Source organism: Chroicocephalus ridibundus, chromosome 1 (assembly GCF_963924245.1).
Source record: "Chroicocephalus ridibundus chromosome 1, bChrRid1.1, whole genome shotgun sequence".
Lineage (NCBI taxonomy): Eukaryota > Metazoa > Chordata > Aves > Charadriiformes > Laridae > Chroicocephalus > Chroicocephalus ridibundus.
The window spans coordinates 39,915,703-39,931,761 of record NC_086284.1 but is presented as its reverse complement, the minus strand read 5'-3'; positions in this window follow the sequence as shown (position 1 = coordinate 39,931,761).

The window sequence follows — 16,059 nt, the reverse complement described above, 5'->3', positions numbered from 1 at the left end:
ATTTTTTTCTGAGGTATTTTGTCCTGATTGTTTATGCCTCTTCTGTTAAATTACTGACACTACAGCAGTGGTACTTCACTCGGAAAATCACACGTGAACGAGATTTGCAAGATATTCCTGGACTATGGCAATAGAATTATAAGATTAGATTCATCCTCATAATCTCTGCTTCCTGACAGTTTTGGCAGAACTCAGATTTGTTGGATGTGTTGAATTTCGTATCAAATTTCAGCATGCACTAAGGATAAAATTGATGATAAAGCTGGAAGCTGGAAAGGAAAGAACCGCTGAGCACAGACCAATGCACAGGATGTGGAGGAACTAAGATAGTAAGAAATGCCTTCTTTGATGTAAAGACAATTAAAAAACCTCTACTGCCAATTGTGGTGGATTGACCCTGGCTAGCAGCTAGGCACCACACAGCTGCCTGTTTACTGCTTGCTCCCAGCAGGATGAGGGAAAGCATAGGAGAGAAAAGTGAGAAAACTTATGGGTTGAGATAAAGACAGTTTAATAAGCAAAGGAAAGAGGAAGGAAGGGGGGGAAAAAAAAAAAAAGTGATGCAAAGGCAGTCACTCACCATGTCCTGAGTAGACAAAGGATTATTCAGTCTCTAAGCGATGACTAGTATCCCTCAAAACACCTCTCCTCAATTTTTATTGCTGAGCATGGTGCTATATGGCATGGAATATTCCAAATATGTCAGTTTGTGTCAGCTGTCCAGGTTGTGTCCCCTCCCAAATTTTTTCCCACCCCCAGCCTACTCACTGCGGGGCCAGAGTGGGAAAAAGAGAATCCTTGATGCTGTGCAACTACTGCTCGGCATTAATCAAATCACTAGTGGGTTAACAACACTACTTTAGTCACAAATCCAAACCAGCATCATCTGGGCTGCTGTGAAGAAAATTAACTCTGTCCCAACCAGATCCAGCATGCCAATCCTGGAAAACAAACTGAGAAATGAAGAGGGAATGAAGTCACAAAACCACATATTCAGTCAAAGAAATTCAAAGCTTTGGCTTTTTTATTTTTGGTTGGCTGTTTTTCAGTACATTTAGTATATTTTTTTCAGTGTTAACTTAGGTATTGCTATTTTTTTATGTTGAAGTTCATCAGTGGAGAAAAGCAAAACAAAAGCACAAAAATAAGCCATAAAGTATGCTACATCACTTTCTAGTGTTCCCTTCATTCTCTTGTTCTATAACAAATAATGTCACGATTGACTTCTGATGATTGGGCATTGCTTTAGTGTCAGAACTGCTGAAACTGTTGTTCTGTGAGGGTACGACACCTGGATTGCTAATCACCACTGATGTGCTTATCAGCACTAGGAATCCCGCGGCTTGGGGAATGTCTGTGAATGTCCCATGGATTTATATCTCTGCTTCAAAAGTCATCTTTTTTTTTTTTTTTCCCTTTTTACAGGATTACTTTTACTGATTTACACAGCAGACTATCAAGAAAGTTATAGGAACAGTCAAAAGATCATTTTATTTAGACTTACTATAATTTGACCTGATTTGAATAAATCTATTAAAACATTAACCTGGCCTTAAATTCTCTAGAGAGACGATGTGTACAGTGTAAGGTAAGGGCTAGGAGAAATCTATAGAAAATGTCCGCATAATCAGGAAAGACATTAACCTAGCTGTGTATAAATTTAGCTAACCCTGATGTAAAATCATAATAAATATCCTTAGGATTTTTTCTTTTTCTTTTTATTATGCTAATGGTCAAGACCAATGGAATATGTAAAATGTATGAAACTTTATGGGGTTTAATGTAATTGCTGTTATATTTGCAAGGCAAAAATACAGGAAACTGAAGATTTGAATTGAATTTGAAAAGAGAAGAGACAAAAATTTAGTTAATAAATTCAGGGAAGGTTTTTTTGAAGTAATTTATGTTACCTAATGTTTTTTTCCATCCTTCATGAAATTCAGGAAAGGTAAAAATTCCTGTAGAAATTTGGATAAATGGTGTGTGTGTGGGAATAAAAAAAGTAAAACTCTGACTGAACTAAACTGTAAAATCAAAGAAAGCTTGGCTAACTTCTGCAACTCATTTTGCCCAATAACAAGGTGCTTTTTCTAGACCTTAATGCTTCAACAGTAAAGTTCTGTTGGTTTAAGTCATTATTTTCCCTGACCATCTGTTATGAACCTTTCAATGCAGGATTCTGCCCTCCTAAAGACTCAGCAAAAGGAAACTTTCACCTTAATATTAGCATATGTTAGTGCAAATCCGGCATCTCGGATCAAAACACCAATTGGACTTCATAGAGAACTGACTGAGGTGGAAGTACGGATTTCCTCTGTTGACTCTGCTGTGCCAGCTGTAACCTCATGGGCAAACAGTTGTAAAGGTATCAGTGTCTTAAACTGCCCAAGGCCTAGATGAGTAAAGCATATTGTTTACAAAAATAAAGACTGAAGTTCCAATGCTGAAGATAATGACAAAATCTCTTTGACATCCATAGGTCAGAATAATGATTTAGGACTTCAGCATGGCTATTCCACAACTACAGGTACCACATAGTTAAAGGTGACTTTACCAGAACTAGGCATGTGGATTCTCCCTGGAAGGTTATAAGAGAAAAGTTTATTGTATTCAGCATCTCCCCTCACCATCTATTGCCAAAGAAGCAATACATGAAGAATAGACACAATATTTTCACTCTTTAAAAGTATACATTAATAGCTGTTTTCCCATTTATAAAAAAAAAAAACCATGAAGATTAAAATGGCTTCAGGAATTAATTGAAGGAAAAGAAAAATGCAAGATTTATTTCAGACAGGTGGGCTTTTGCAGGTCTTGTTTCGAGTTGTTAGTGAAAACTGAGAAGTGCTATGTGTATACACTGCTCATTTTTTCTGTTACATACTTGTTTGTATGTGGGCAAAACACTCAACCTTTTTGCAAAATGGAAGTGAAATATTTTCATGACACAGAAGTGTGATGGTAAGGTTGATTACCACAGGTGAGTTACTCTGAAATCTCAGATCTGTGAGTTTACAGCATAAGAACTTTTTTCATTTTTTTTATGAAATGGATTAAAAATAGGATGTACTGGAAATCACATAAGCACAAACATTCTCTTAAGATTCCCTGGCTGATTTCTTGAACAGACAGGCCTGGATAAACCCCAGGTAAGCATCTGGATGCTTATCCAAAGTGAAAAGAACACAATAAGTTTGAACTGTGTTCTTTAGCCTTCGCATGAAGTTTTTATGAATAGCACACAATACACAAGGACTTCAATGCTGCTTACTTCAAATAGATCAGAGAAAAAATCGACTGTTTCTTGGTACAAATGGAATAGGAGTTATCTGTCAAAATAATTGAAACTACAATGAATGATATCCACTGTATATAACACTCTAAATCTAAAAAAAATCTGATAAACTTTGCAAATGATAATCCAAATCCCTTTATTTAGTTATAGTGGTTATGACCACTAGGGAAACATTGCCACTTTCCCAGCAAAATGAGGCTTCTGCTTGCTACATTAAATTAAATCAAAATATCCAAGGACAATATTTCAATTATAATTTTTTATACAAAATCAAAGCAGTAAAATAAAATCTGGGGAAGGAGAATGAATTCACTGCTGGCTACCTTAGTCACCTGTCTTCTTTTTTGGGTTGTATGGCTCCACAATGTATCATTTGGTTTACTGACTCGCGTTTGACTTACTGACTTTGGTGGGACTAATTTTCTGGATAAAGTCCAGCCATGTACAGATATAGCTTAGCTCTTTTAGTTATACTATGTCTTTTTGAGAGTGTAATCTTAAGAGTAAACACCTCAAAGCATGTATCAGGTGTCATTTTATCTCTAAAAACGCAGGTTCACCTGACTGTTTAAGCTAGCTCCAATTGCTGGCACTGTTTGTCCTTGGAAAAAATGCTACAGATAGGTGGATTATTTGATACAGTAAGATGCTCAATGGTGCTGTCTGTTGAGTAGGCGACATTTCGGATAGCATAGTACTCTCAGAATCCAAGGTATTCACCAACAATATTCTCTGATGTTAAGGTAGGAGCTGATGAGCTTCCAGAGGCCATAACTGTAGAACGAGGAGCTGGAACCATGTTGGAACAACTTTCATAGCCGCTCCTCAAAATGCATTTCTAAGTCTGGAGAAAAGAAACCAAGAGAGAGTGTCCAAGATCTTAGTATAGCTGGACACGGGGTCCTTAACTTTGTCCATACTTTCAAGGTCTTTTCTTTTGTGCTGGATAACGTAAGGTTGGCTGACAACTGTACATCCTGGGTACTTGTGTACTTCTTTGCTAAGATTTCCTCCTGAGCTTCCTGTGGTCTTTCTTTTCACTGAATATGTATTACTGTGCAGAAAAGTCCTGTGGAAACAAATCACCTTTGTGCTCATTGCTTGATTTCCTTCCAAAGAGTCTGTAAGCGTGATTATCTTAATCTAAATACTGTTAAACGGGAATGAAGAATTCAATGTGATATGAACTGAACTTGATGCCCTTTAATGTTTCTCATTAACTGACCATTAAAAAGAAAATGTGAAAATTGCCAGTTCCAACTTCTCCTTTAGTAAAACAAACATTAACTTTAGGTTGCCATGCTACAGCCAATGCCATACTTTGTAACTATGTTATAGCTACCAGCTGCACCTCTGAGGACCTGAAACACCTGCTACTGTAAAAAAAAGCTAGCAATTTTCTGTTATTTTCATACTATAAGGTTATATTCCCGCTAGGACTTGGTTGAGGTTAGCACAACTATGTTCTGCTCTCACTTTGTTGATCTCACAGTTGATAACGGTGAAATTACACCTCCCATAAACAGCTCTGTTACCTTGTGTAATTCTGTCTGTCTTCATCAGATATCCTTGGACTTCCATCTATAAAATAAGAATATAAATTTGGGGTTTATTATAAAGGATTTTGACATCTCAAGAATGAAAAATAACATGTAAGTGCAAAGTACTATTGTTTATCATCATATATGAATATGAAGCTCAGTCTGCTACCTTATTTACCCCCCCTTGGTAATGCAACAGTATTATAAATGTCAAATACTTTTTTTTGTTAGTTACAGTACAAGAATAATGTGTTGTGCCTAAAACTTTCCCAAATAAAAACATTTTATGCTTCTTTTGGAAATACTGTGTATGTACATCAAGAACAGAAAATGTTTCACTAGTGACTGTCATTTTAGAACAAATGTCTTTGTCTATAGCGTTTGTTTTTCTCTGAGGAACAGTTGAAGGTCACATTATTAAAAGTGCTAATAAATTACAATATTTGTGTTAGTTAATTAAACCTGTCACATGAAAAATTATCATCTGATACATTGGATTCTATCTTTTTCTATCTCCACTTAGGTAATTCAGGGAAATGGATTTCAGAGTTAAGAAGAAAATAAATTTTCTTCTTATTTATATCTAAATAAATTTAGATTTTGTTTGGACTGGAAAAAAATTAAATGAGTAGATAGATTTTTCCAATTGTGTGCAATATGGCAAGTGCATTTTTGCCCCAAACCACTGCAATTATGAACACATGTTAATTCTACATTTTTCTTTGTAAAAAGTCTAAAATACTTGATGACATGGTAGTTTTAATTTTTTTTTCCCTGACTTTGTGTCAGGCCATAATGGCCCTGAGCAGGCTCACGTGGGACTCCCACTGACACTCTTTGTCCACTTGCCCAGGAGCACCATTTCTGTTCAGGACTGGGAATTGAGTCACTGCGTGAGGTATGGCATAGGTGTATCTGTTTCAAGCTGTGCCTCCTGGATGGACTCTTTGGATGTACACTGTATCTTTGTCCTGCCAGCAAACCTGCTCCGGCATGAGATCTTCTCTCTATGAGGCCACAGGTCCTTCCAGGAGCCCGCTCCAGTGTGGGCTCTGCACAGGATCACAGCCTCCTTTGGGCATCCACCTGCTCCAGCGTGGTGTCAATCACAGATATCTGCTCCACCATTAACCTCCACAGGCTGCAGGGGGACAGCCTGCCTCCCCATGGTCTTTACCATGGGCTGCAGGGGAATCTTTGCTCTGGTGCCTGGAGCACCTTCTCCCCATCCTTCTCCACTGACCTTGGTTTCTGCAGAGTTGTTTGTCTCACATATTCTCACTCCTCTGGCTGGTGTTGCTGTTGCACAGGGATTTTTTTCCCCATTCCTTAATATGTTGTCCAAGAGGTGCTACTACTGTTGCTGATGGGCTTGGTCTTGGCCAGTGGTGAGTCCGTCTTGCAGCCAGCTGGCATTGGCTCTATCGAACATAGGGGGAGCTTCTAGCAGCTTCTCACAGAAGCCACTCCTGTAGCCCCCTGCTACCAAACCCTTGCTGCACAAACCCAATACAAGGAATATGATTTCAAGAATGACTCTTAAGAGGAAAAGACTAAAATTTCTTTGTTAAGAACAGCCATTTACACCATATGGTGGACAACAGATAGAAATAAGACAAAAACTTCCTTTATTTCCAATACCCCTTGGTGAAGAGTCACAGATTGATGGGATCAGATACACTTCATTCATGGAGCTCTGAGAAACCTGATCTGGTTGAAGATGTCCCTGCTTAACACAGGGGGGTTGGACTAGGTGAGCTTTAAGCATCCCTTACAACCCAAACTATTCTATGATTCTATGATTCTATAACATATTACCTGGGTTCATCAATCTACTTGCACTGACTGAAATGAAAATGAATATGGAAAAAAAAAGGAAATGTGAAACTGAAAATAAGACAAAAAGAATTAAAGACCAAGTGGAAAACTGAACTCCTGTGAGCTATTGAAAGTGGAAGCTCCATGAACTGCAAGAGATGGCTGTAAAGACTTCAGGATGGAGTTGAAATTTTAATCAAAATTGCAGATACAAATGTGCTTTTAGGATACTTGCACTAGTGTAATGCAATAAAACTGAATGTCATTAAATCAAAGAACAACACCTAGCTATAGCTGTTAGGTGGATCCTGTCCTCTTTAGAGACAATAAATAGTGCAGAGCCTTTTAAAATCATAGATCTTTGCCTGATATGCAGTATTTTGAGTTGATGAAGTGGAATGTACATTTTCCAATCGCATGTTTCTTTTCCTGGTAGAAGCTTTTCCTGGTCTAGGAACTAAGTATTCACTAAGTACAGTCTTTATAAAAATTACTCCTTCAGCCTATGTCTGGGTGATACAATGCAGCAATTTAAGAGCTGGAATACCATATCTAATCCTGTCTCTGAAATGGCATGCTTGCAGGGGAATAAAAACTTGTAGAAGAGTAGCTCGAAGTCTATGGCATATGTTGCAGTTAATCTTCCCAGTTACCGAAGGTTATGATGGGGTCTTTACCCAAAAGATTTTGGAAAATATCCTGAGATTAGGGTACAAATCTGTTTTAATTCCTCCCAGCAGAGACAGTGGATAGATAGTCTGTCTATTCAAACAAAAATATTTTGTATCTGAAGACAAATGAAGGCAAAATAGGCAAATGAAAAGAAGCATCTATACCTCTTGATTAAGTAGCAATGTTTTTCAGGTTTTCTACAGGAGTACTTCCTCTGTCCAGAAAAGAATAAGTAATGTGTGTGTGAGGAAGGCAGATCACACTACAAAACTGGGAATATTGGTTGGTATGACAGATGGTTGTGCTGCCATCCAGAGGGACCTCGACAGGCTGGAGAAACAGGCAAAAAAGAATCTCATGAAGTTCAACAAAGGGAAATGCCAAGACCTCCTGAACCTGGGGAGAAACAATCCCATGCATCAGGGCTGGGGACCGACTGTTTGGGAAGCAGTTTTGCAAAGAAAGACCTGGGGGTCCTGGTGGCCAGCAAGTTGTCCATGAGCTAGCAGGATGAACTTGCAGCAAAGGAGGTCAACAGCTTCCTGGGTTGCATGAGGAAGACTATTTCCAACAGGTGGAAGGAGGTGATCCTTTCCCTCTACTATGCACTGGTGAGAAACATTTGGAGTGCTGGGTCAAATTCTGGACTCCCCAGTACAATACAAACAGGGACATACTGTCAAAAGGCCAGAAAGATGATGAAGGGACTGGAACCTCAGACGTACGAGAGAGAGAGAGCTGGGACTGTTCAGCCTGGAGAAGAAAAGGCTCAAGAGGATCTTATCAACGTGCATAAATAGCTGATTGGGGACAGGAGGAGAAGTAAAGAAGATGGAGACAAAATCTTAGCGGTGCCCATTGAAAAAATAAGAGGCAATAGGCAAAAACTGAAATACAGGAACATCAGAAAAAATATTTTACTGTGAGACTGGTGAAACACTGGAAGAGGTTTCTCAGGGAGACTGTGGACTCTCCACCCTTGGAGATATTCAAAACTGGACTGGAAAGAGTCCTGAGATATCTGGTTTTGCTGACCGTACTCTGAAAAGGGAAGGTTAGAATGAGTGATCTCAACCATTCTGTGATTCTGTGATTACTAATCATTACTATGAATTATCTTAGTTCTTTCTGGCATGGGACCTTACCCATGGTTAACAGTTGGAAACCATGCCCTAAAGCTCACAAATCTTGTAGTTCAGCACAGAAAACCTGATAAGCTCTAGAATGGAGATAAAAGGTATTAAATAAGGATTGGGTAGGAAGATGCTGAAGATGGCGAGGAAGATTCTTCCTCTGAAGAGTAAGATTTAATTCTTTTCTACTGCAGATAAATAGTTGGAGCTCCTCATATTGGAATATTTTTACCAGAATAGAACTCTGCAGTGGACAATGGTGACTGTTTTCCCATTTAACTGTTAAGCCAGAAAGCTGTCTCTTCACTTTGATTAAACCTATTCCAAGACTTAATGGTTTCCTTATCAAGTAGGATGGAAAAAAGTCCTTTTTGTTTAACATATGCTGTTGAATTTTACTGTCTACATTAAGTTCTATAGCATGTATAAGAATGCATACAAGCTACTTTCATGGCATTCAGTTCAAAAGTGATCCTGGGCGTTTGCATATTTTGCATTTGTATGCCCTGCCTTTTACTGTTTAAGTTGAGCATTCCAACTTGATCCTGATGCATCCTAAGAAGTATGATAACTGAAGTTTTAATGGATTAATTTGCCAAGTGAACATTTCCTGCATTTGGAGTGATGCAGTTGCTGTTTCTGTGTAAAGCGCATCCTGTTTACTATGAGGTTGGAATAGAAGCAGTGTCTGCAGGTTGTCTCATAAATATGCATTTTTCCTAGCAATTTCAGCAAGATGTGTAATGTTTTGGTCAGTCTTGTCTTTATAATCATCTACAAGGGCTTAACATGTTTTCTGGTCCATGCTGACACAGAATTTCTTATGGCTCCATAGATTCTCCTGTCACTCCTGTTTTACTGAGATGTTGCTAGCCAGTTATCTTTATTGTGAGCCATACCGATATTTGCTTGAAGACCTGAGAAAAGATTTGAGTTCTCATAAATTACTGTGTTTGGAGCGCCTGGCATCATGCGATCTGCAGCAGAATTTAATGTACGTTAAAACTAATGTAGATTATAGTCTAACACAGGAGTATCCTGAGTCTCAGGGCACATACTTACATAGCCAATTTTGGATGTGGGAGGCACCATATACAACTGTAATATATTGTCTACAGTACCTGAAGACTTATTGTTATTGTATTATCTGTAACCATCTTTTCCATTTGGTAGAAAAATAAACATTGACTCCAATTGAAATGACATTTTTAAAATTTTTGCTAACTTATTTGTAGTTTATGAGTCACATAAATGCTCTTATTTCTACCTGACCTTGTCAAAAACAAAGATCACGTGTACAGGGAAAGCAATATAGCCACTCTGTTCGAATGGCTTTTGCAACACCAACTGCAATAACCAATGGCTATGTAGCATATTGTGATACGCTACCATGAACCATATTTACCATATTAACTTAAAAGAAAGACTAACACTTTCAGAACAGAAATTAATAGAGTGCTGTATCATCTCCCTCACTGTTCTACACTCTGAGGATAAAAAATAGAACCATGCCTCCTCCAGCTGTCATCTTATTTCTGAACCTGCAAAGAGCTATTATAATACAAAGACTCCCTTTTTTTTCTGTTGAACGTAATGCCACCAGTTAGTTGGCTTATGTATACTAGATATGGGAGAGCACTTAGCTGTGTGTCTTGTTTTCTGTGCTCATCTATTTCTATTTGTTGTGTTACAGATGAATGTTCACTTTCATCTCTATGGTAGAGTGACTTTGATACTTCTCTCAACTTCAGGTGCTAGGGTGGATCAAAGCCTTTCCCAACAGACATGTTCATATGAAGTAGAGGGTGACTGATTGACATAAAGCTTATATTGCGAAATTATAATGCTAGCAAATTACAATACTCCTATTGGTTATACTATTTATTTATTTTAATTTTTTTTCTGTAAACAAGCAAGCTCTCAGAATCTTAATCAGTGGGTGATTGGAGAAAAATGTTTCTCTTGCTGTGAACTAAGGGCAAAACAACAGTTTGGTTTTTTTTCCCTTCATATTTCAGTTTGAAGATAGGTATAGTAAGAGAAACCTTCTTTGCAAAATACAAGTAAATCACTGGGTTTTTTGAGGGGGTGATGAAGGGGGAATGACATGGTGAAGTTGATTTTTTTCAACGTGCCAGTTCAGGAAATTTCTGTATTTAGATGAGTGCTTTTTCTAGTGTCTTCAGATGGCTTAGAAGGAAGGATTAAAAAAACTGTATCACCCTCATTTGTGACATTTCAAGCGTGGTGGGTATGCTGGAAGAACACTGTGAATGATTAGATGTTTTGAGTGACAATCACTTCACGCCTATAACTTTGTTTTCTCCCAAGGACAATGAGAGCTGCGTTACTGTATTTTGTGGTTTGGGGTTTTTTTTGTTTCTTTTGGGTTTTGTTTTTTTTTCAGTTACATTTGATATTACTTCATTCTGAAGCTCCAATTTGCCGGGATTCCTCACAAAGAACAGGAATGATCTACTCACCCAACTTCACTCTGTCTCACCATTTTAAAAGATAGTTGCTTGTATAGCACTAGGAACAGGTAGAAAAAAGGACCTATAGCCTTCTGAAGTATGTAGGGCTCTATCCATTGATTTCAGTAAACTTGGGATAAAGGTCTAAGGGAACATAATATAATCAAGCAGACATTTCCTCTTTCTCATGTTTTTGTTTTGTTTTTAAAGTCCCTGATACCAGGAGGATACTATCTGTCTGAGAGTTAAAGACTTACGAGCAGTGAGGAGAATCAAAACATAACCAGCCTTCCAGTGCTATAGCTATGATGCAGAGTAATTGCTGCACATGGTTTAAAAAGGAAATTACCACACTGTAACTCAGGGCTTCAGTGAGGTGAAGACTTTTAATCTTTCTTCCTAAATCAGTGAAATCCAAATTCAACGCAAATTCATTACAGTTCTTGCACACGGTGGAAATGAATGCAGACAAAGCTCAGATTCTGAGGCACTGATTTCTGTGTTCCGTGGTCTGATAGAAAAGACGGATGACACTTGGGCAAGCTTTAAAAAGGACCCATGGGGAAAAAAAATGGATAAAAGTTACCATTCTTGTGTATATCCAGAGTTGAGTTCTGAGGTCAATGGAATTTCCTAAGTGAAGAATAAATACTTACTTCATGTCTTTCAGGGGAATGAAGTAATTTTAAAGAGAGTCACTAATTTCTTTAGTCCCAATAACTTCTGAAAGAGAAAAGCAATGCTGTATGATTCTTCAAGACATAAAATGGTACCTTTTGTGAAACAGGAAATATTTTCCTCCTCACTAACCAGGTAGGTATTGCATTTTTCACTCTTTTCAGGAATACTATATCTTTTCTGGGATATTAGTAGCTCAGCTTCATGTGGAAAATTCTATGCTTTGACAATACATAAACAGTTCCATATTGAGGTTTTTCAACTTCTAACACATTTTATCCATTCTTTTGCTAGTATATCTAAGTATTATTTATAAGTAGACAATTTACAGTATATATGATGTTCTCAAATTGTTCGCTGTTTTTGCTGTTTGTTATTCCAGGTGCGAAATTTGTCACCTAAGTCATTGGTATGATTTCTAGTTTCTGCTGTGTTATTGTTGATATTTTTTTTTTCAGTATTTGGAGAAGGCAGCAGTATGCCCTCTTTAATTCAGTTGAAGATTTCGGGGTAGATTACATATTTAAAAGTTTAACCACATGCTTTACAAGTTTATAACTTCTGCTTTTATTCCTTTTTTAATTTGGGCTGACTCCTTTTCACATTTGTGTTTAACAGTGTGTTGTATGTCATTCTGAACACTGCTATGTATTATTAGTCGCTGATTTATAGTTAAGGTTTCATCAAAATGCTTGTCTGATCCAAAAAAGTATTTATCCTATTTTTTCTATTTTTTTTATGGAGTTTAGTCTGGCTCTTCCAGACACGGTTTAATTTTCTGGTTTATCAGATCAATTTGTCACGAAGAACAGAAACAGGTGAAAGAGCAGATCATCAATTCCTATTGCGTATGGGGCTGGATAACACTGAAATTGCTTTGAATTAGAACTTAGTGTTTACTGGTAGGGAAGAGAGAGACCTATTATATACAGCAATTTTCAGTCACTTGAGTTATAGCTGCAGCACAGAGAAATACTAGCCTGACTATACTTAGTTACTGATAGACAGCAGTGACTAAAGTTGGAATAAACCAATGATAACCTCAGGCTTACCTCTACCTTTACCTTTTATTTTAGAGCACAAGCAACCATGAATCATCAGTAGTTCCTTTTCTTTCCTTTTCTTCCCTAAAGTGCTCTTTTTTTTTTTTTTTTGAAGGTCTGGACTTGGGTTTCTGAACTAGTAGATATTGGCAGTACTTGTCCGCTGAGGGCAGCACTATAAGGAACTGATTCACGTGATGCAGATAGTATGTGCAAACTAAGAAATCCTTATGGATTGTGCTGCTAGTAAGCTGCCTGCCAGCTGAGGAAGAGAGACAAAGTCAGATGATTTCCATCGAAGTGCTATCCAACTCCTACAATTACAGCCCAGGGGAAACAGATTCATGTTTCAAATCTAACTCTGAGATTTGGAGTTGGATTTGTTGTAGTTGGGCAGTACTTTATTTTCCCTTCATAATACAGTCATTAAATGAAAAATTAATAACAATTACTGTGCATATACTTCAGGTTTTGGAGACAATAGCAATATGTTAAAATAGTGTCTCCCTCTCAGACCCTTTACAGAAGAGTACAGAAGATAAATAGCTTACAGCTTTCTAACTGCAGGCTGATGCTTTTATTGATTCGGAGGATCACATAGTTCAGAATTACCTCCCTGGAAATAAACAAGCCTGGTGTAGATTTTTTTTTTTTCAAAGTGGAATTCAGATAGAAAGAAAAAAAGCACTTTTGTTATGGACAATAGTCTTTGGCAAATACATGTATAACTAAGGTTAGTTATGACATGAAGTAGCATCTCATGATAATGAAAGACAAAAAGTTGATGGCTCTTGAACTTGTGCACTCAAAAATGAAAAAAAAAATAGCTTGGTGCCTCCTGCCAGTCCTTTCCCTTCTGGTCACAGAAGGTGAGCCGGATGATAGAAAAGGAGAAGGGACAGTGGCTCCATTTATTATGTTTTCCTGTATAAAAACACAGGACTAACAACAGCTCTATGGATTTTCTGGAATTACAGGTTATCTTGTAATAGACAAATAAGTGAATTCATTTTGCCTAACTTTATATATATCTAAAAGTTTGGAACCTAATGTGAGCTCAGAACCTAAGGTGATATAGGCTGCCCATTATTTGCTGGAAGAACAATACAACAGGGCACAGCAATCCAGGAGGTTTCTGTATTGCAACTGGTACAGCCCTGGAGAGAAGAGGGGTCCAGAAGACCTGGCTGATATTCAGGCTTCACCTTCTCCAAGGTGAAAAATGGTCAATGCTGTTGAGCAGGACCAGCAGCAGCAGACCTGCCTGGATGAGCAAAGAAATACTGACTAAACTTAGACATAGAAAGGAAGAGTACAAGAGCTAGAGGCAGGGACGGGTGGCTTCTGGAGAATAGAGAGATGCTGTCTGAACATGAGGGAATCAGGTTTGGAAAGCCAAAGTAGATGTATCTGGAGGTGAATTTGGTAAGGGCCAATACGTAGGGCTTCTACAGGTACATCAGCAGCAAAAGGAGGATTAAGGGAAATATGGGACCACTGCTGAATGGGATAAGGGTCCTGATAACAAAGGAGATGGAAAAGGCCTTTGTACTCAGTACCTCGGTACTCTTCTTCATCTTGGTCTTTACTAGTAAGACTGGTCTTCAGAAATCCCAGGTCCCTGAGACCACTGTGAAAGTCCAGAGCAAAGACGACTTACCTTCATCGTGGAGGAGGATCAGGTTAGGGAACAGTTAAAAAAACCTAGACTTGATGGGATGCACACACAAGTGCTGAGGGAGCTGGCTGATGTCAATGCAAGGCCACTGTTGATTATTTTTGTAAAAGGTCATGAAAACTGGGGAAGAATGCAAGAATCACTCTTGTTTTTAAGAAGGACAAAAAAGAGTAGAGGGAGGTGATCCTTCCCCTCTGCTCAGCCCTGATGAGACACCTAGAATGCTGGGTCCTGTTCTGAGTTCCCCAGTGCAAGAAAAACATAGACTGAAGCAAGTCCAGTAAAGAGCTACAAACATGATGAAGGGACCTGAGCCCCTGATGCACAAGGAGAGGCTGAGCAAGGTTGGATTGCTCAGCCTGGAAAAGAGAAGGGTCAGAGGGGGTCTTGTGATTTGTATGACTGTATGATGGGGAGGAGTTAATAAGATGGAGCCAGACTCTTCGCAGTGGTGCCCAGTGTTGTTTTAATATTGTCTTTGTTTCTCACTATCCAAATGTATTTAAATTAGCTTTAAATTAAATTAATTTTTCCTAAGTCAAGTCTGTTTTGTCCATGACAGTAACTGGTAGGTGATGTCCCTATCTCTATATTGATCCTCAGTGAGATTTTTTACCTTATTTTCTCCCTCTGTCCTGTTGAGAGGAGTGACTGGATGGGTGTCTGGCAGCTGTCCGAGGTCAACCCACCACAGATACAGTCATAGAATCATAGGATCACAGAATCATGGAGACATAGAATCATGGAATCATAGAAAAGCCCATGTTGGAAGGGATGTGGAAAGATCATCTAGTGTGCAAACTTTTGTGGGAAGGGGAGCTCCAATGAGACTACCTAATAACCTGTCAAACTGCACCTTGAAAACCTCCAGTGGTGGGGACTCTATCACATCCCTGAGGAATTTGTTCCAGTGAGTGATTCTAAGTGTAAATTTCTTTCTTGTATCAAGATGAAGATACAGTGGAGCATCTGAAACAGGATTGCCACCTATACTTAGCCACATGACTCCTGCACCCACTGAGTGTTTGAGGACAGCAGGCAATACTTCTAGATATTTCTCCAAAAGGAGATTAAAGTAGATTCCCAAAACTTTACTATTTGTTTAGCTGGGTGCATGGTATTGTCCAACCTTGAGGACCAGCTTCAGCTCACAGGCGGTGCAGGCATGGGACTTTCTGTGCATTTGGTAATTGTTATTGCTTGTATGTGATAAGTAGAAGAATATTTTTTTCATTTTCTTGCTCATGCTCAGTATGCCTCAGCATTGGCTGCTGTTAAGGTACTGGAATAAGAAGAGTACTGGGCTGAAACATGAGTGCTTGCATTTGTCACTGAAGAAAGAGGTTGAGATTGTTTGCCAAGCACTGCTCAGCATTTTCCTTGAAACCTTCCTTCTTCTATGAAATAATACAATGCGTAGTGTTTTCATATGGTGGTGCTTCTAGTGCACTCACGACCCTCCAGATGGGACAGTAGAAACATCTACTCTTCCTATCACTGAGGATCCGAAATATCAGAACAATATCATGAAAAATCATAAAAATCAGAGCAATATTATGTAGCTTCTGCTAAAGAACAAAAAGCAAGTTGAATAGCAGCAGAAATCACAGCAATTAGATTCCTCATTATTCTTTTGATTGTAATAGCATTCTGAAGATTGCATATTCAATATGGGTTAGTATACCCTGGAATCTCACTGGGAGTAACTGATGGGCATCTTTCCCTTG